At 58.8% G+C, this 19,836-nt stretch overlaps 1 protein-coding gene across 5 annotated transcripts in view; it reads left to right on the plus strand.

Moving 5' to 3' along the window:
- PWWP2B (PWWP domain containing 2B) overlaps positions 1 to 19,836 on the plus strand; it is a 51,007-nt gene that overhangs the window by 11,412 nt on the left and 19,759 nt on the right. The window contains exon 3 of one of the 5 annotated variants that reach the window (XM_082054004.1): positions 8,023 to 8,525. The exons of the other annotated variants lie outside the window; for them this stretch is intronic. The gene's annotated coding sequence lies outside the window, so the exon portion shown is untranslated. Of the gene's footprint in view, positions 1 to 8,022; positions 8,526 to 19,836 lie in introns of those variants that run through there. 5 annotated transcript variants of the gene reach the window in all.

Raw genomic sequence — 19,836 nt, forward strand, 5'->3', positions numbered from 1 at the left:
TATCAGTACACTTAGCCATTCATCACAAAAAGCACACTGCTACTATGTACAGCAAAATCAAAGCTTATTGCATGCTTGCTATATATAGTAAGCTCTAACGTAAAATTTGGAACACTGGGTTATGACTTCATCTCCAAAGATGTTCAGGGCTTTGTATGTGCATGTAGCCGGTACTGCTTGCCAGCAGTTTATGAAGCAACATAAATCACTCTTCTTTTTCCTTTTACCTCTTGTACCAGTGGCACAAAGACGTTATATAACTTGATATAAAGTTGTGGTGTTGATTGCTGTGATAGCTAAATTTTTAAAAACACCTGCCAGGTCACGTGAACTATTTCAGCCCAGGAGATGAATGCTTGAGATTTTTCTTGGCGTGGTTTCTAGATGGTTCAGTCGACTAAAACCAAGCATCCAGCTTAATTACTGTTTCTCAGTCTTCCTCCAAGCAGCTCGGAGTCAGCGTCTCTGCATACGAATGCAAAGTGGGAGAACGAGTGTAAAGCAGACGGCGCTGCACATGTCTGTGCCCCAGCGCTGGCTGCTGGAGCTGCACCGGGGCATCTCCTGTCCCGAGAGCGCCTGCGCTTTTGGCTCGTGACCACTGCGACCGCCTTTGGAGACACCTCAATCTGCGCTGGTTCTCCCTGTTTGTGCCGTATGCTGTCCCTCTGTTCCCTGGCGTGTTTTTTGGAAATGCCAGCAGGCCATACATTGTGCTATTTCTAACTGCACACGAGCTGCGCAGATGCCCAAGGACGCGATCTGCTTACGTGAGCTGTAACTTCAGCTGCCGAAGGAGATTTGCGTGAGCCGAGGGGCTTAGCAGCTCCCTGGGAAGCACAGCGAGCTGCTCCGGCCTGGGGGTGTCCCAGCCCCACCTGCGGCCATGGGCATCTGCGGGTTCTGCTGGCCCTGCGTGCCCATGCCGAGCAGGGCTGGCTGTCCCCCTGCGCCGGGCAGGGCTGGCTGTCCCTCACTGTACCCCTGTGCCGAGCAGGGCTGGCTGTCCCTGGCCGTCCCCCTGCGCCGAGCAGGGCTGGCTGTCCCTGGCCGTCCCCCTGCGCCAAGCAGGGCTGGCTGTCCCTCACTGTCCCCCTGCGCCGGGCAGGGCTGGCTGTCCCTCACTGTACCCCTGTGCCGAGCAGGGCTGGCTGTCCCTCACTGTCCCACTGCGCTGAGCAGGGCTGGCTGTCCCTGGCTGTCCCCCTGTGCCGAGCAGGGCTGGCTGTCCCCCTGTGCCGAGCAGGGCTGGCTGTCCCCCTGTGCCGAGCAGGGCTGGCTGTCCCTGGCCTGTCCCCCTGCGCCGAGCAGGGCTGGCTGTCCCTGGCCTGTCCCCCTGCGCCGAGCAGGGCTGGCTGTCCCTGGCCTGTCCCCCTGCGCCGAGCAGGGCTGGCTGTCCCTGGCCTGTCCCCCTGCGCCGAGCAGGGCTGGCTGTCCCTGGCCGTCCCCCTGCGCCGAGCAGGGCTGGCTGTCCCTGGCCGTCCCCCTGCGCCGAGCAGGGCTGGCTGTCCCTGGCCTGTCCCCCTGTGCCGAGCAGGGCTGGCTGTCCCTGGCCTGTCCCCCTGCGCCGAGCAGGGCTGGCTGTCCCTGGCCGTCCCCCTGCGCCGAGCAGGGCTGGCTGTCCCTGGCCTGTCCCCCTGTGCCGAGCAGGGCTGGCTGTCCCTGGCCTGTCCCCCTGTGCCGAGCAGGGCTGGCTGTCCCTGGCTGTCCCTCTGCGCTGAGCAGGGCTGGCTGTCCTCCTGCAGTGTCCCCACCGCTGTGGCTCGGCGGTGGCTGTAGCCGTGCCGGGGCAGGGTCTGTGCCGGGCAGGGTCTGCGCCGGGGCGGGCACTTTCGGAGCAGCCTGCGGGGCGCAGGCTCCGCAGAGCAGCCCTGTCCCCAGCGCCGCTGCCCGGGGCAGCAGAGACGGGCTGTGTGCTGAGGGGTGGTGCCTGGAAACTTGTTTTGTTGAAAACTTTTACAAGTAATGTAAAAATGAGCCTTCTGTAGCTTTTCCTGAATTGCATTTATTTGTTTAATTTGTAGAGCTGAAACGAGGTGTCTAAAACTGCAGCTGCGGTTCCCCTGTGCACGCCAGGCAGGGTGCGTGGCGGGGCCCTGGGGAGCACTGGGCAGCACTGGGGCACACTGGGCAGTGAGGGGTGAGCCCGTCCCAAGGGAATCCTCTGGCCCCTCTGGGTAACACTCCAGAGTTCTCCCTGTTTCTCTTGCGGTGGAGCAGATCTTTGCAGTATTGAGCACCGCCAGGCTGCATGGACAGAAAGGCCACTCTGGGCCAGGGAGGAACAGGGATTTTTGGGAGCTTGGGGGTAGCTCTGTGTAGAGAAGGGTGCTTGTTACTCCGGAGGAGGGGGATGAACAAGGTCCTCGTGCAGTAGCCATGTGTTGGTGGCACATGCAGTGCTGGGCTCCTGAGGCCTGGTGACACAGCAGGTGACACAGCTATTTCCCATGATAATGCTTAGGTATGAAAGGCAGGGCTTTGAACCCAAAAATTGATGTGAAGATTTTTAAGTGTTGAAAAGCTGGCAAACCGTTGTCTTTCAGCCTTTATACGTGTTTTGTTTTATCCATAAGTACCCATCGCTGGCACTGGGATCGAGGTGAATGGGGGTGTGCGGGCTGATGACAAACTCCTAACTTCTGCCCAGTGAAAGACTTAAGGAAGCTGTTTGCCTGTATCTGGCAAACTGGATGAGGATGGGCTGGTGCCTCGCTGAGTTTTTAAAAATCTGCTTGATGTATGTGTTTTGCACTCTGTATATACCTTTACAGAATATATGGGGTTTGCATGAGCTAGGTTGGGAACTCACACATCCTGAGATTATGTACATCTGGAATAGGCTTCTCTTGTCCAGCAGTGATAACAGAGATGGGGCTTAACACCTCTAGTTCTGGAGCGCTTGTGCTTTTCGTTCCTGCAGCCTCTGCACCCAAGGACTGTGTCCCCGTGTCCCCAGTGTCCCGGTGCCCTGGCCCCGCAGAGGCGCAGGGATGGGAGGTCCAGCAGGTACCTGCTCCGGCCTCCGCGGAGGGTGACGAGCGCTCGGCACCGCGCGCCCCGGCCTCCCCCGCGCCCGTCAGCCGCCCTGCCGCAGTGAGCCAGCGGCTCTGGGGCACGGGGCGTGTGTCTCTCTGGAGGGAGGAGCGGGGCATTTTTTTAATGAAGGCTTTTTTCATTAACTTGATTAGTTTTTGAAGTAGTGAATGCCTTTAACTGAAGTACCAGTTCCTGTTTAATCTGCATTAGATTCTTGCTATTGTTGGATCAGACAGACTTGTTTTCTTTATGAAGCATATTTCCTCTGTGCTCTCTGCAGACAAAGAAATGAGCTGTAGCAAAATTACTAGTTTAACTTCCCTTGTGAATGATGTCTTGCTCTATTTTGACTCAAGCCAATAACTTGAGCCTTTTCATGCAGCAGGAAACACTTTGTAAAAGCAGAAAACCCTCGAACCTGGTACAGGCTTTTTCATGTAGGTGCTGGGATGAGCCAGTTTAGTGTTGGAGAGCGTAGCTGGCAGCCCGTTCCCGTCAGCTGGTGCTGATGCCTGGGGAGCTGGAGACAGCTCCCAGACCCCGCTGTGGGTCTTGGGTGGAAAAACGGGCGTGCTCCTTGCTGCCCTCGCTGCCCAGCCTGCCGGGACACGTGGAGCGAGAGGGTTTGAGCTCCGAGCGCTCCAGAGGGACCATCTGAAGGAGCTGGGTTCCTCTGGTTTGGGCACGTGTGTCCCTTGGCCTTCCCCTGGGGCCGCTCTGAGCTGTGCCGGGGAGGCACAGCCCTGCACGCCCGGAGCCCCTAGAGGCACAGGGTCGGGGTGCTCCCCGTGCGCGGAGCGGTGCTGGGCATGTCCTGCGCTTGTCCCGCCTGAAGGGTCAAGGCACAGGACCCTGAGCAGGGTCCCACACATCAGCGCATTGGGATGCAGTCATCTCGGAAGATAAATCAGCTTTCTGCGCTCTGCAGCTGTTAAATCTGAATTTCTGAATGACTTTATTTGATCCAAAGCTTCATTTTTTTATTATGAATAAGCACTTGGCTTCAGGAGATCTTTCTTGGCTTTCCTTTTGACATACAGCTCCGCGCACAGGCTGCGAGATCACGCTGTTGTCCTGAGTCAGTCTGTTCTGTGTTCATTACTCATGTGTACCGAGGCCACAGTGATGTCCAGAACGTGATGTTTGAGCTGCTGCGCCGTCTTGAAGATTTTTGTGTTTGTTTTTTTTTCTGAAAAGAAATCTGAAGTTTTCCAGTGATGAAGTGAGTGATTGTCGCTGTGTTTGCTCCTCTTGAGCGCACGTTTAAAGCTCCTGGGGGTGCTGAGGGGTGTGTAAAACAGCCCTGAGCTGTGGCAGGAGGTGACCCCGTCCCCATGGCTGCGGAGCTGTGTGTCCAGCCCTGGTCCCGTCCCCAGGGCCGCAGAGCTGTGTGTCCAGCCCTGGTCCTGTCCCATGGCCGCAGAGCTGTGTGTCCAGCCCTGGTCCCGTCCCATGGCCACAGAGCTGTGTGTCCAGCCCTGGTCCCGTCCCATAGCTGTGTGTCCAGCCCTGGTCCCGTCCCATAGCTGTGTGTCCAGCCCTGGTCCCATCCCATGGCCGCAGAGCTGTGTGTCCAGCCCTGGTCCCGTCCCCATGGCCATAGAGCTGTGTGTCCAGCCCTGGTCCCGTCCCCATGGCTGCGGAGCTGTGTGTCCAGCCCTGGTCCTGTCCCATAGCTGTGTGTCCAGCCCTGGTCCCATCCCCATGGCTGCGGAGCTGTGTGTCCAGCCCTGGTCCCGTCCCATAGCTGTGTGTCCAGCCCTGGTCCCGTCCCATGGCTGTGGAGCTGTGTGTCCAGCCCTGGTCCCATCCCATGGCTGTGGAGCTGTGTGTCCAGCCCTGGTCCCGTCCCATGGCTGCAGAGCTGTGTGTGCAGCCCTGGTCCCATCCCATGGCTGTGGAGCTGTGTGTCCAGCCCTGGTCCCATCCCATGGCTGTGTATGTCCAGCCCTGGTCCCATCCCATGGCTGTGGAGCTGTGTGTCCAGCCCTGGTCCCATCCCATGGCTGTGGAGCTGTGTGTCCAGCCCTGGTCCCATCCCATGGCTGTGTATGTCCAGCCCTGGTCCCATCCCATGGCTGTGGAGCTGTGTGTCCAGCCCCGGTCCCGTCCCATGGCTGTGTATGTCCAGCCCTGGTCCCGTCCCATGGCTGTGGAGCTGTATGTCCAGCCCCGGTCCCGTCCCATGGCTGTGTATGTCCAGCCCCGGTCCCGTCCCATGGCTGTGTATGTCCAGCCCCGGTCCCGTCCCATGGCTGTGGAGCTGTGTGTCCAGCCCTGGTCCTGTCCCATAGCTGTGTATGTCCAGCCCTGGTCCCGTCCCATGGCTGTGTATGTCCAGCCCTGGTCCTGTCCCATAGCTGTGTATGTCCAGCCCCGGTCCCGTCCCATGGCTGTGTATGTCCAGCCCTGGTCCCGTCCCATGGCTGTGTATGTCCAGCCCCGGTCCCGTCCCATGGCTGTGTATGTCCAGCCCCGGTCCCGTCCCATAGCTGTGTATGTCCAGCCCCGGTCCCGTCCCATGGCTGTGTATGTCCAGCCCCGGTCCCGTCCCATGGCTGTGTATGTCCAGCCCTGGTCCCGTCCCATGGCTGTGTATGTCCAGCCCCGGTCCCGTCCCATAGCTGTGTGTCCAGCCCTGGTCCCATCCCATGGCTGTGGAGCTGTGTGTCCAGCCCTGGTCCCGTCCCATGGCTGTGGAGCTGTGTGTCCAGCCCTGGTCCCGTCCCATGGCTGTGGAGCTGTGTGTCCAGCCCTGGTCCCATCCCATGGCTGTGGAGCTGTGTGTCCAGCCCCGGTCCCATCCCATGGCTGTGTATGTCCAGCCCCGGTCCCGTCCCATGGCTGTGTATGTCCAGCCCCGGTCCCGTCCCATGGCTGTGTATGTCCAGCCCCGGTCCCGTCCCATGGCTGTGTATGTCCAGCCCTGGTCCCGTCCCATGGCTGTGTATGTCCAGCCCCGGTCCCGTCCCATGGCTGTGTATGTCCAGCCCCGGTCCCGTCCCATGGCTGTGTATGTCCAGCCCCGGTCCCGTCCCCGGCCGGCAGCAGCGTCGCTGGGAGGTGTTCCGGTGTTCCGTCTTTGTGCGGCCGCCGTGCTTCCTTCCTCCCAGAGTGCACATGGCAGGGAACCAGGCCGGCCTGGGGCTTGCTCTGACCTCCCCATCCAGGAAATGCATTTTTTCCTGTTTAGGCCAAGTATTGTCAGTCTGTAATCTGTCTCTAAAGGGTCAGGTTTTTGCAAGAGCCAAGTCTGTGGGTTTGGTAGGTGTAAGATAATAAGCCTGCAAATGAGTTTGTTCTGTTCTCTTGAAAATCTCAGCATTCATCAGAAAGCGAATGAATAGATTGTCCTGCAGGTTAAGTACAAACACTGTTGACTGCAGGTGACAGGGCCTCGTCGTGACACATCCCAGTTTGCTCGGAGCAGGTTGGTTCCTGCTGAACACTGCACGAGTTCATGAGACCCGGGTGTAGTCCTCCGAGTGCAGGTTTTAGGGCAGATGTTCGTGGTGCCCTGGGTCGGCTCTTTGGAGCCTCCGTGGTTCGGGCAGTGCTGAGGGCCAGCCTGGGTGCCAGGTCCGGGCAGCCCGTCACCGTGGGTTCCGCGCCCGCACGAGAGGCGCCGCTGCCTTTCCAGCAGCGGTGGGAATGGGATCGTCCCCCTGCGCTCAGGGACAGTGTTCTTGGATTATTCTGCCCTGTCCTTCTTAAGTCACAAACCTCAACTGCGAGGGGTTTTTAAAGGTCTTTGATCTTTTGCTTTGTAGCATTAATCCTGTTTGTCAGGAACACGGACGCAAGCATGCGTGTCCTGTGGTTTTGACTGTTCCACGTTAGCTGATTTGGCACGGACATGTGTTAGGGCTGGTCCCAACCTGAATTGTGTTTGAAGTGTGGTGCAGGGATGCTTTTGCGATTGGAACGTGTAAGGGTAGATCTCCGTGCCTTTTCTTCATTTCCGTATCACTGAGTCGTTTCGCATGTCTTCTGGTTTCTTCACTTGAACTTGAAGACGACTGGCTGCTCCCTTTGAACTCTTCCAAGGCTTCCACTCGGTACCCTGGCTTACAGGGCCAGTGCCAGGCCGTCTTGCACATGGGGGTACAGGTGGGGACTCCTCACTTTGGGAGCTGTTGGTTTTGACAGGCACATCCATGTCCAGTGGATGTGTCCGTTCAGGCCTGTCATCTGTCCCCAGCCGCGGTGGCTGCCGCGTAACACATGGAGCGCGGGCAGCTCCGTGGCCTGTTGGCAGCTCTGTTCTGCAGGACGCTGGTTTGCTCTCCTGAACTCGGAGCAAGTCTCGTGTGCTCTGGTTGCCCCGAGGCTGCTCGGCTGGGGCTCGGTGCGCTCCGTCACGGCGCCTGCGGTCGGCCGCGTGGTCCTGTGCGGGGACGGGCCGTCCCGGGGCTCTGCAGCGCGGCCAGGACACGTCCTCGCTGCCGGAACCGCGGCTGGCGCAGGGAGCCCGTGGGGCTGGGGGCTCTGCAGGCTGAGCCAGAAGGTGGGTGGCTGCTCTGCTCCCTCGTTGGGACGGGCACTGCGACAGTGGGCGTTGAGCAGCTTCAGGACTCAGGAAAGCTGCATGGCTTGCTCTCAAGGGGAAAATAATCCCATTTTATAGATTGCGTTTGAAAAGTGGAGGCAGATGCTCTTCACGTGGTGCTCTCCGCAGGGACTCGTGGCAGATTAACCTACAGTAACCCACCTCAAACTGCGACTTAAAGTCTTTAAGCCAGAGACCAAAGATGTATTATTGTCACTGAAATTCATGGCATGTGTCTATCTTGGAGAAAATTCCCGCTCTCATTTTGGGTCTGTAAACTTGACGAGTTTCCTCCCAAGCCATAGCTGCTGCCGCTGCTGTTCCTGCCGGGAGCAGGAGAACTGGCTATATTTGGGGGAGAGCGGAGCGTGCGCCTCGCCGCTCACGCCAGCCCGTTCCCTGCTGTAACCTCTCCCTCTCTCGCTTCCTTCAAGGTAACCGAAGAGAAGAGCGCAGCTGTTGTGGAGGGTCCCGGAGGCGGTAACCACCCCGACGTCTCCCCCGCGCACGGCGGGACGGCGAGTTTCTTGTCAGCTTGCGCTGCTTTCCATCTGGGACAGGTGACGGGCACCGGGACGCGGAGTTAGGAGGCTCTTCTGGCGTGAGGCTGGCAGGAAGGTCTTAACCATACCTTACCCTAGAACGAGAATTTGACAAGTCATACAGCAATGAACTAGGAGAACAGCAAACCCACAACTTGGAATGTATTTATTACTTAAAAGTTAGCTATTCTTGATAAAATCTCAAAAATTATTGCTGCTGCTTATTTTACTTACAGATTTCACACACTTGTTAATTTTAAAGCTACCAAACTTTTACTCAGTACTGTACTCTGAGAAATGTAATTGGAGCAAGACATGCAATAGAATGAAGTCATTGTAGTGTCTTAAGTACAATGGACTCACTTTTGTGTCTATTAAAACTTGGAAAATGTGCAACACACAGCTACGTGGCCATCATTGCGTGTGTTAAAGCTTTCTCGTGTTTTCCGTGAGCCAGCGGTCACCCGGTGCCTCGGCTGGGTTTGTGTCCCGCGCGGGTGCGCTGAGCTCGCCCGGAGGAGCCGTGTCTCGCTGGTGCTGCCTGCGCAGAGGTGGGTGCTGAGCCCGGCTGCTCCGGCTGCAGAGACCGTTCACATTTTGGACTATCGTGTTCACATCTAGTCAACCAGCATAATTTAAGGCCCCTTGAACACGTGTTGTTGGATAGAAAGGGTCTTCATCCTTACACATGGCCAGCAGTCTTTAAAAAGCAGAAAACAACCTACAGCTTTTGTGCCAGATTGAGAGTGCAAATGGTTTACAAACTAAAGGGACCTGCGGACAAGCTTTTCGAAGCGTATGGGTTGATTTTTTTGGTTTTGCATTAGTTTAGCTTTCCCTTGAATTCCCTCGGTCTGGAAACATTAATTTGTGATGATCTGGTACTTGTGATGCTGGAGAAGACAGTTCAGAGTTGTCCCTGGCAGGTGACGATCAGCTTGGAGCGCAGGGCGGGCGCGCAGCCCCTGCGTCCCGCGTGTGCTCAGTCTGCCGCAGCAAGCAGCGGCAGGAGCTCTGGTCACATTGGACGAACAAGTGGATTGGAAAACATACAGCTTGTGTTCTCCTGGCTCGCGCTGGTTCGTGTTGTGGTCTTTTGAATGTCAGCAAGAGGGGCCAGAGCTTTCCTTTTCTGTTTAAAAACAACAAAATTGAAAAAGAAGAGTTCAACACCAAAAAACCCTTCTGCTGAGTCTCAGAGCATACAATGAGTCAAATATGTTCCCCTTCAAATAGCTGGAAGACTGTGGTATAAAACATGCAGACCAAAGTGCAGTGCTGAAATAGGACATCTGTCTCCCAGGACCAATTTTGGCCACCTCTGCAAACAAATCAATAGGGTTCCTGTTTTCCAAAAATAAGTCTAAGAAGGACAGCAGTATGCAGCAGGGGGATGTGTTCCTGCGCCTTGTGTGAGCCCCTTGTGAAGCCGTTGTTTACCTGGGCTCCGCTTTGCCCGCGTCCAGCGCAGGCCGCTGGCACGGCCGCTCCTGTGCACAGCACAGTTCTGCCTTTCTCAGCCCCTCTGTCCGTCCGCAGGAGTTTCCTTGCGGGTTGTTTTCTTCTAGCATCTTCCTGAGCTAGGCCTAAGGTTAGCTGATGGCTATGTGAGGCGGTTTGTGTGTTTTCTGCTCACAGAGTTCTTTATTGTACAAAATCCCTGCCAAAAATCGTTGCCAGCTTTTTGGCTGTAGCTTTACAGCAGTTGGCTGAAAGGAGTTACAAGCAGCCTTCTGTTCGTATAAGAAATTAAAGAAGAGCAAAACAAAAGTACCCAAGCCCTAGTCCCCCCAGTGTCAGGAGCGCTCGTGCTCCGGTGCGCAGCGAGGGGCTGCTCGTGCTCCGGTGCGCGGCGAAGGGCTGCTCGTGCTCCGGTGCGCAGCGAGGGGCTGCTCGTGCTCCGGTGCGCGGCGAAGGGCTGCTCGTGCTCCGGTGCGCAGCGAGGGGCTGCTCGTGCTCCGGTGCGCAGCGAGGGGCTGCTCGTGCTCCGGAGCGCAGCGAGGGGCTGCTCGTGCTCCGGTGCGCGGCGAAGGGCTGCTCGTGCTCCGGTGCGCAGCGAGGGGCTGCTCGTGCTCCGGTGCGCAGCGAGGGGCTGCTCGTGCTCCGGTGCGCGGCGAAGGGCTGCTCGTGCTCCGGTGCGCGGCGAGGGGCTGCTCGTGCTCCGGTGCGCGGCGAAGGGCGGCTCGGGCGAGGGGCTGCCGGGGCCTGCGGGGGCGCCCTGGCTGGCCCTGGGGCTGCCGGTGCCGCTCCGTCCCTGAAGGGGCAGGAGCAGCCTGAGAACCAGGCGTTGGGTCTGGGGCGGAGCGAGTCCTGGGACCTCTCACGTGGGCCAAGAAGGTGGGCTCAGGTCCAGCGTCTGGCCTAGCGCTGGCTGCGGTCGCCAGGATGGCGTGTAGCAGAGGGCATGTCCAGGAGCTTTCCCATGATAATTTGGCTCTGCAGTAAAACCCCTGGTGCGCATCAACGTGGTCAGCCAGCTGTGTGACTGCGGCGTGGAAACCTGTCTGCCCCCTGTCACCCGGTGTCCCTGCGAGAAACCTCCCTGTCCCCAAGGGCACAGTTCCTGCTGTGTCCTGCAGCCCCTGTCCCCAAGGGCACAGTTCTTGCTGTGTCCTGCAGCCCCTGTCCCCAAGGGCGCAGTTCCTGCTGTGTCCTGCAGCCCCTGTCCCCAAGGGCGCAGTTCTTGCTGTGTCCTGCAGCCCCTGTCCCCAGGGGCGCAGTTCCTGCTGTGTCCTGCAGCCCCTGTCCCCAGGGGCGCAGTTCCTGCTGTGTCCTGGCAGTTCCTGCTGTGTCCTGGCAGTTCCTGCTGTCCTTACACCTGGACGTGTGACATTCCTGACATCGCTGGGCCTTTCAGAAAGCAAACAATGGGCTGTTGCTGCCCAATGCCCCTTGCCAGTGTGGAGGTGAAAGGATCAATGTCACTCAGGTCCTGGGCAGGTCCTGGATCAGCAGCAGGATGGTTGCAAGAACTGATTTGCTGCTGTGTCCCGCTGGGAGGACCCTCCTGCCAAGAGAACTGGAAGGTTCCATGTGCTGGGACTCTGGTTGCTTTACCCTCGGGACGCCCATGGCCTGGCACGAGTATCTGTGTTAACCCCAGCTTAAAGCATGACAAGCGGGGTTCAGGCGCTGCAGGTGAGTCACCACGTTTTTGCCATTTTACTAAGAACTGCTACAGAGCGTGTTGGTAAAGCCATGATTACACAGTGCCCAGGAGGCAGAGAGTGTCGGTAAAGCCGTGATAGCACAGTGCTCAGGGGGCACGCGGGGGGTTGGACGCTGGATCCTGCTCCGATGGGCGGCTCAGCGCCAGGGCTGGGTTTAAACGCCGGGCTGGGTTTAAACGCCAGCCTAGACCAGCATCCCAGCAGAAAGCACAGCTTCGCGTCTGCGCTTGGGAGCTGGCGAAGCCGACTCACTTCCCCTGGGTCACAAGATCATTTCTCGGTTTTGGCAAGGCTTACAGCAAAAATCTTGTAGCAAATGGCTTTTTTTGCCTCGGCCATTATGCAGATAAATGAAAATAATTTCTCAGCAAATGCAAAAGCATAAACCAGGAGCACAGCGACATTTCATTTCTTAAGTGGTTTTAAAAAGCTAATGTAGAAGTTTCTAAATGTCATTTTTAATAATGTGAAGTTTGAATGGCTTACTTTAGTCTTTTATTCTGTCAGAGGAGAAGCTCCATTGGGTTAAACCCGAAATGGCAACGTTCAGGAATGGTAAATGGTCTTTAGTATTCCCTGTAATATGTTCTGCGCTACCACTGAGTGTCATTAACTGTTTCCTGTGTGCTGTGAAATTTCACTTTTTGTTTGATTTTTAGGGTTTCCCTCCTTATTCCTTCAAACTGGGGCAGGCTGAGCCTTTCTCAGCCGTTTCATGTCGTGCTCCTGGAGGCTCGTTCGGCCTGCGCTGCTCGGGGCTGCGGATTTGGAGGATTCCTCCCGAGCGCTCGGCTCTGCCTCGGCTCCCACCGATCTCCTGCACGCCAGCCCTGCAGAATCCAGCCGTGGTTGTAAAGCGAATGGGGTGAAAATCCCTTTCCCAAACAACCTTTTCATTCACGACAGGCCCGTGAGGCTGCACCGGGGAGAGGCTTCTCAACAACCGGTAGCAGTGTCTGTAAGTTCGTCATTTTTAACTGTTTCTCCTTATTTCCCCTTTCCTGACAAAGCTGTAGCATTAAGAATATTGACATCTCAAGCCATTTTAAGCATACCAATGCTGGTGTGTGTTTTAGAGGCGGTGGTAGCATCACTTGGAGCAGCAGCAGCGCGGTGGGCACAGGAGGCTGTGGGGAGCAGCCGCTCTGCGCCTGCCCAGCCGGAGGGCGCGGGGGGGTCGCCGGGGCGCCAGCCCGGCCCTCCCGGTGCCCTGTGCTGGAGCAGGCTGGTAAAATATTAAGCTGAAAGCCTAACAGCAAGCAGGGAACGCAGCTGCAATTCTCTTCCTGAAATGAGTGTTGGACACTCAGTTCTCCAGCACCCTGGGGTGCTCCCTGCGTTGGCATTTTGGAAACCCGATGTTGCTGCTTCTAAGCTCTGTGTTCACTGGCTGGCCCAGGGCATCCCAACAGCAGGTGCAGGATGCGGCCTTGGAGCCAGCGGGATCCCTGGGGACAAGAGCCATGTCTCACGGGCTGGTCACGGCCCTCTGGCCCAGCTGTGGCCGTGCTGGGCCAGCGTGGCCACCGGTTCCCGTGTGCTCAGAGCCGTGGTGAGCGGGCAGGCGGGCGCAGCCTCCCCGCTGTTCCTGCCTCACGAGACGGCTGGGCCAGGAGGAGGGGGCTGCCCTCGCACACCCCCCTCAGGCGCGGCCGTGGCTGCGGTGCGGGGCCATGGCTGCGGTGCGGGGCCATGGCTGCGGTGCGGGGCCGTGGCTGCGGTGCGGGGCCGTGGCTGCGGTGCGGGGCCGGGGGGTGCAGGCGGGCGGTGGGAGCGAGGCCCCGCCAGGTGGGTTAGGGCAGAGCAGCTCGGGGGGTCGCCCAGAAATCCGGAGTTGACCGAAGCTCCTTCTCCGGTCGGGGCAGCTGGGTCGGCAGCGTCACCCTTTGTCACTCTTGGTGCGCTTCGGTCGCTGCTGGCGCCAGTCTGGTTCTCGCAGGGTTTTCAGTCACCCCCTCTGGGAAGAACTGCCCGTAGAGCCAAACGTGCTGGGTTTTGGCCATAGTTAGATTTGACATTGATCTGTCCTGGCTTGGCGGCAGCCTTACCACAGTGACCCTGCCCGGGCTGCGGTGTCCCCTAGGAGGAGGGAGAAATTGGGAAGTGGAACTTTCAGAGATGAAAGTAGCTTTATGCTGGCAAAAGAAATCTCTGCTATTCTCATAGGTGGTAATTTTCTTATCTTGCTAGGTCTTAAGATTACTAACGCTATCCTTTTTTCTTACTGCTCATAGCAGAGGGCTTCTAAGCAGCCTTGATGTGTTTTTCTATTTCTGTGTCTAGGGATTGACAGCTCTGCAGTGAGAGCGAGGATGGACCCCAAGTGTTGGTAGCTGGGGGACCTGGGGTGTCCCTGTGCAGCCCACCCCTCAGCAGAGACCCCCGAGCATCACCCCGAGCATCCCAGCGGGGCCGCGACCCACGGCTGCTGCGGCCCCAGCTCCGGGCCACCCGAGTTTCTGTGCTCCCAGCTGAGCTCCAGCACACACAGGAGGGACCGGCCTGGGCAGGTAGTGGGGTCGTGGGGCTGACGGGGTCAGGAGGGACCGGCCTGGGCAGGTAGTGGGGTCGTGGGGCTGACGGGGTCAGGAGGGACCGGCCTGGGCAGGCAGTGGGGTCGTGGGGCTGACGGGGTCAGGAGGGACCGGCCCGCTCAGTAGCGGGGTCGTGGGCTGACGGGCGTTGCGCAGAGCCGGAGGCGGCGCCTGCCTCTGCAGCGTGCTCCAGCCGGCCTAATTAAAAGCGAAGCTTGCTTTAATCCCATCAAACATCTGCCTTGTATGGAAAAGATTTTGTTTCCCCTAAACTCCTTTTTTTTTTTTTTTTTTTTTTTGAAGTGCATATTATAAAACACAAAGTTGGGCAAGTTGTTGTTTTTAAAACTAATTTCTCAGGAAAAACACAGGAATTGCAAACTGTTTTTCATTAGACACCAAAACCTGAAGCATTTGGCTTTGATAACCAAAGCCTAATGTGGCTTGAAACAGAATCTAGTTGAAGTGGGGACCCCGAGCACAGCTGGGCTGGATTTGGACGGGCCCGGTGGGAGGAGGGTTGGTTCTCGGTTGGAGCCCCTCGGTGTCGGTGTCACACGTGGGGGCCGTGCCGGGGTGCAGCTGCTGCTCCCCGTGGCCCAGTCTGGAGCAGGGCCGATCCGGGGCCTGGGGGCCCTGCCTGCCCCCCGGCGCACGGGGACTGGGCCCCAGCGCACAGGGTGACCCCAGGTCTGAGATCTGGGCTGGTTTTGTGTCCCGTAACCGGTGTGGGGGTGGGGATCCTCTGCTTTGGTTCCGAGTGTCACTTTGCTCCACCCCATCATTTTGCTCAACAAGCCGTTTGCAGAAGCCTGTAATGGTTCGGCATGGTTTTAATTTGCTGACGGGCGTGGGCTAATGAGTGGTTTGGAATGAGGCCGTGCTGGTCGGTGCGTTGTCACCGCGTGCCCCCGTCCCGCGGCACCGCGGCGCTGCCGCAGTCCCGGGCGCTGTGCAATTAGCACAAGGGCACCATAGGCACAAGTATCTGTATCAAAGTGAGAATCCTCGTGTTGCTGTAGCCTCTCCAGTCCTTATTATTTATAATTTCCACAGCCGAAGCTCCGTTGCTAATGAAAAATTGAATTTTCCCAGCGGCGCGGAGGCTTGGCCGATGAGTCACTGCGCTTCGTTAGCTAATCTTAGATCTGCTGCGAATTACTCAGTGACTGCTGACACAAAGTGGGCCGAGAAAATGCTCATTTTGAGTGGATAATTTTAGCGTTTGGGTCTGTTCCCGGCGGGCGGCGCGGGGGCTCGGGCTGCCTGCGGGGGCGCGAGCGGCTCCCGAGCGCGTCCTGAGGCACACAGACAAACTGGAGAGCCTGTGCTGCTTTCCCGAGTTAGATCCATATGGAATTTCAGTTATGTGAAGATGCTTTTAACTGGGGGAATAGCTCGGTGTAAGTAGGTGTGCGCTGGATCCGGTGGGCGGTGGCTGCGGGAGAGCCGCCGGAGCACAGCGCTGGGTGAGCACGTCTGCAGCGGGACCTGGTGCCGCACAGAGCGCGTCAGCAGATCCTGCTCTATCGTGGTTACTTCTGTGTCTGCACCAAACCTGTATCAGCACTTTCCCAAGCGGCACTTTCCACTGTGGCTTGAACTAATGAAGTTTATTGTAATATACTAATACAAGTAATTTTTTCTCCCTGGTGCTGGATGTTGTCAGCTGCTAATAAATGCAGCCCGGCTCAGCCCCGCCGGTTTGTCCCTGACATATGAAACACTTCTTGGTATGATAATTGCAGCAATTTCAAGAAATGGGAGTAGGGGTCTAGACAGGAGTTGCCTTTGGAAACATCTGTTTCACCTTTCTATCTACGACCTCTTCCTGAAAAAGTCTTTTAAATTAAAAAAATGTTCCATATAATACAGTCCCTGGGGTGACTTACAAAGGGCTGTAAAACTACACGAATGGAACTTCACCCTTAAAAATTGACTCCTGGTGGGAAGAAAACTCCCCGGCCTCCGTCTGCGAACCTCTCCCCCAGAGAAGGGAGTCTGTAACACCAGGGTTTGTGAGCGTCACTTCCCTGACGCTGCCGTTCCCTCCGGCACCGCGTCCGGCCGCAGGGCTCTGCGGGTTGGGGACACGCGGAGCAGGGTGGTGGCAGCGGCCAGGGCCACGTGCCAGCGGCTCTGCGGCACCTGGGAGCAGGGGGACGCTGCAGGTGACAAACCGCAGGTGGGGGTCTCCCCAGAGCCCCCCGCAGCAAGCGCGTGGGCTGGGACCATGCGCCTGGGGAGGAGCGTGTCCCCAGCTGCGGTGGCGGCACAGCTGGCGGCTGGCCGGGCCGGGGAGGGGGACGGTTGTCCCCGGGATGGACGGAGAACGCGGTGCGCCCGGAGCCCTGCGCGGTGAGCCCGCTGTGTCCCGGCAGGCGGGGCGTGCTGTCCCCGGGGCGATGGGGTGACCCAGCCAGGGCCTGCCTGCAGGAGAACCAAAGCCGGCGTTTGGGACCAGGCTGCCTGAGCTCTGATGCGTTGAGAGACTCGGAAAACAGAACCTCCCCTGGAGAAGCTGTTTGCGCGGTGGGCAGGTCCTGGCTCAGCCGCCGCTGCGCTCCACTGCTAACGGGGCTGCGCAGCACGCTCTGCGCCGGGCAGAACCAGCTCACAAGTTTCCACAGGAGCTGCTTTTGGCGGTGTAGTGCCGCAGAGAGGGGTGACATGAGGCCCCGGTCCCGGTGCGGGACACCGTCCTGCCGCCAGCGGGTCTGCCCCGCCGCAGCACCCGCCTGCGCCCGCGCGGCGCCGAGCGCCCGAGCAGCAGCCGGCAGCTCGCCGGTGGGCACGCCGACACCTCTCCTCTGCAGGAAAGCTGACGCTCGCTTGGCTTAACTAAACCTGCCCTCTAATTACGTTATCTTTGCTGCTTGCTGTGCCCAGTCCCAGTGCCACCTCCTGGGCAGGGTCTGTGACAGGTTCCTGCCGCTGCTCCCCCCTGGACAGCTCTGCACCTCAATTTAATTCATCCTCACTTCAAGGTTAAACTGTTCTTCCCATCACAGATGTTAATTACAGCTGTAGTTAATGTTTTTCCCACTCCCATTACAGATACCAGTTGTGATCCGTTGCTTGCGCGCGGCGATGGCTGTGGCGTGCTCTCTTTTGGCTGGTGTCAGTAGTGTTTCCTTTGTTATGAACCACCGATGTCTCTCTGGGAAGCACGGAAAAGCATTCTGTTTAGAAAAGCATTTTTTTGTGCAGGGCTTTGGGTTTTTCCGTTTGCTACAAGTCAGCAAACAAAATGGATGTTTAAATTGATGTTTACCAGCGCTGCCCGCACGCGCCATCGGCCGCTGCAGAACCGGCCTGTCATTCTCTGCGTGAGGGCTGAGCGGCGTGGCCGGGAGCCGGCGCTTCCACCCGTTGGGAATCTGTGGGCACAATGGCCGTTCATTTTAGGAGTGCTCTGCAGCTGCTGCAGAGGAGGAATCCAGGCGTGTCAGCCTGAACCGGGCCGCCCGGGTGCGGTTCTGCTGGCTGGCGCTGGCGCTGGACTGGCCGGCGCGGCGGGACGTGCTGCGGGGCGCTCGGCACGCATCCCCTTCCCAGCTCAGACAGCTCTGGCGCCGGGCGCTGGCGGGACGGCAGCACGCGGCTCACGGCACGGCCCGGGCTGCCCGCAGCGGGTACGGGCAGGGTGCTGCCCTGCGGGAACCCGGGGTGCGCAGGGTCCGGGAAACCGAAAATGAAGAGGAGTGAGGTCATGCAGTGGGGACGAAATAAGAAATGCATTCCTGGCCAATTGTGCCGGTTTCCTGTCTAGAAAACACGTTCTGAGCGCTCCCATCGCCGCCGGGGCTGGCGGGGCCGTGTGCGGGCCCGGCCGCGCGGCGCTGGGCTCGGCCGGTGCCTCCCCGGCACCGCGGGCGGTGCTGCTGCACACCGGCCAGGGGCTGCCGAACTTTGCAAGGGATCTCTTAATAAACCACTTGTCCCTAGGAGACTTGAAACCAATTCTGCAGTCATGCAAAAATTGTATTCATGTCTGCTGTAGCAATTTACCACTCATCTCAATTGACTTAGAATGTAGCACTGTGTAATCAAATCGCTAATGCGCTGCTGCAGAAATGCTGAAAGAAGAAAGTGCCACTTATGTCAATGAACGTTTTTTGTGCAGCAGAAGTTAAAAGACAGACAAACATAGGGAGCCTGTTATTCCAGTAATTCAGTTCTTCTGGTCAACGCAGGTAAATTAATTGTTTATCTACTAGAAATTTGGGGTTTCAGGCACTTTGTTTTGGCTTTTTAATTGCATTTATTAGGTCTGGCTAACATGATTGCAAGCAGCAGCAGTAGCCTTGTGGCTGTTGGCAGTCCCCTCAGGCACGGTGCTCCCGCCGGCCCGGGGCTGCAGGTCGGTGCTCCCGGGAGCCGCTGCCCGTCCTGCCGCACCACAGCCCGACGTGTGCAGGGTGGCACCTGGAGCAGAGGGCAAGGCCGGCCCTGCGGGACTCTCCCGGGGCAGTTCTGTGTGCCTGGTGTCACGGGCCTGCCGGCTGGCGCACGGGAGCGGGTCAGCTGTGCCCAGGTGAGCCCGCTTGTTTCTGCCTTCGCTCATTTGCTGATGAAGCGGCAGCAGCAGCAGTCTGGTGGAGCTGGGATTGGGGGTGCTGGGGAGCGGGTCAGCCCCGTGTCTGGTGGAGCTGGGATTGGGGGTGCTGGGGAGCGGGTCAGCCCCGTGTCCCTGGTGGAGCTGGGATTGGGGGTGCTGGGGAGCGGGTCAGCCCCGTGTCTCTGGTGGAGCTGGGATTGGGGGTGCTGGGGAGCGGGTCAGCCCCGTGTCTGGTGGAGCTGGGATTGGGGGTGCTGGGGAGCGGGTCAGCCCCGTGTCCCTGGTGGAGCTGGGATTGGGGGTGCTGGGGAGCGGGTCAGCCCCGTGTCTCTGGTGGAGCTGGGATTGGGGGTGCTGGGGAGCGGGTCAGCCCCGTGTCTCTGGTGGAGCTGGGATTGGGGGTGCTGGGGAGCGGGTCAGCCCCGTGTCTCTGGTGGAGCTGGGATTGGGGGTGCTGGGGAGCGGGTCAGCCCCGTGTCTGGTGGAGCTGGGATTGGGGGTGCTGGGGAGCGGGTCAGCCCCATGTCCCTGGTGGAGCTGGGATTGGGGGTGCTGGGGAGCGGGTTAGCCCCGTGTCCCTGGTGGAGCTGGGATTGGGGGTGCTGGGGAGCGGGTTAGCCCTGTGTCCCTGGTGGAGCTGGGATTGGGGGTGCTGGGGAGCGGGTCAGCCCCGTGTCTCTGGTGGAGCTGGGATTGGGGGTGCTGGGGAGCGGGTCAGCCCCGTGTCTCTGGTGGAGCTGGGATTGGGGGTGCTGGGGAGCGGGTCAGCCCCGTGTCTCTGGTGGAGCTGGGATTGGGGGTGCTGGGGAGCGGGTCAGCGGGGCCGAGCCCAGCGAGAGCCGACCCGCCGGCCGCAGTCGGGCTGGTTTGCAGGACCCACGGGTTCGCAGCAGTTGCCGCTTTGCCTGACATGTTCCTGTGGGTGCTGGAGACCCGGCAGGCAAAGGGGAGGAAGAACAGGGCCGGAGGGTCGGGGGGCAGGGAAGGGTCTGTGCCTCTCCGGGGAGGGGGCTGGGAAGAGGCTGTCCCAGAGCCAGCTCCCCGGGCTGTCCCACGAGCGGCTTGGGCAGCCCCCGGTCTGGCCAGGGCAGGTCCCAGCCGCACACCCGACAGCTCCAGGTTCTTGTCCCCCCTGCCCAGCCAGTCTAATGACCTCATCCTCTGGCAGCCCGGTTGCCAGCTGAGATTCGGTTATCCGAGATCACAGAAAAGGAAAAAGAAATTGTCTGCTGCTCCCTACGAAGCAATGACCTCGTTTATTCACAGTAGGAATAAATCACTCCTCAATCAACTCCCAATTACAGCAGCCAGTGTAACCTTGCGCGTATTTACAGCCAATATTCCAGAAGCGCGAGGGCAGCAGCCGGCCCCGTGCGATCCCGTGTGCAGCCGGTGTGTGCCGTGCTGCCTGCGGCTCTGCGGGCCCTGCGGTTGCCCGGGG

This window comes from Streptopelia decaocto (genome assembly GCF_964273445.1).
Source record: "Streptopelia decaocto genome assembly, chromosome: 5".
Taxonomy (NCBI): domain Eukaryota; kingdom Metazoa; phylum Chordata; class Aves; order Columbiformes; family Columbidae; genus Streptopelia; species Streptopelia decaocto.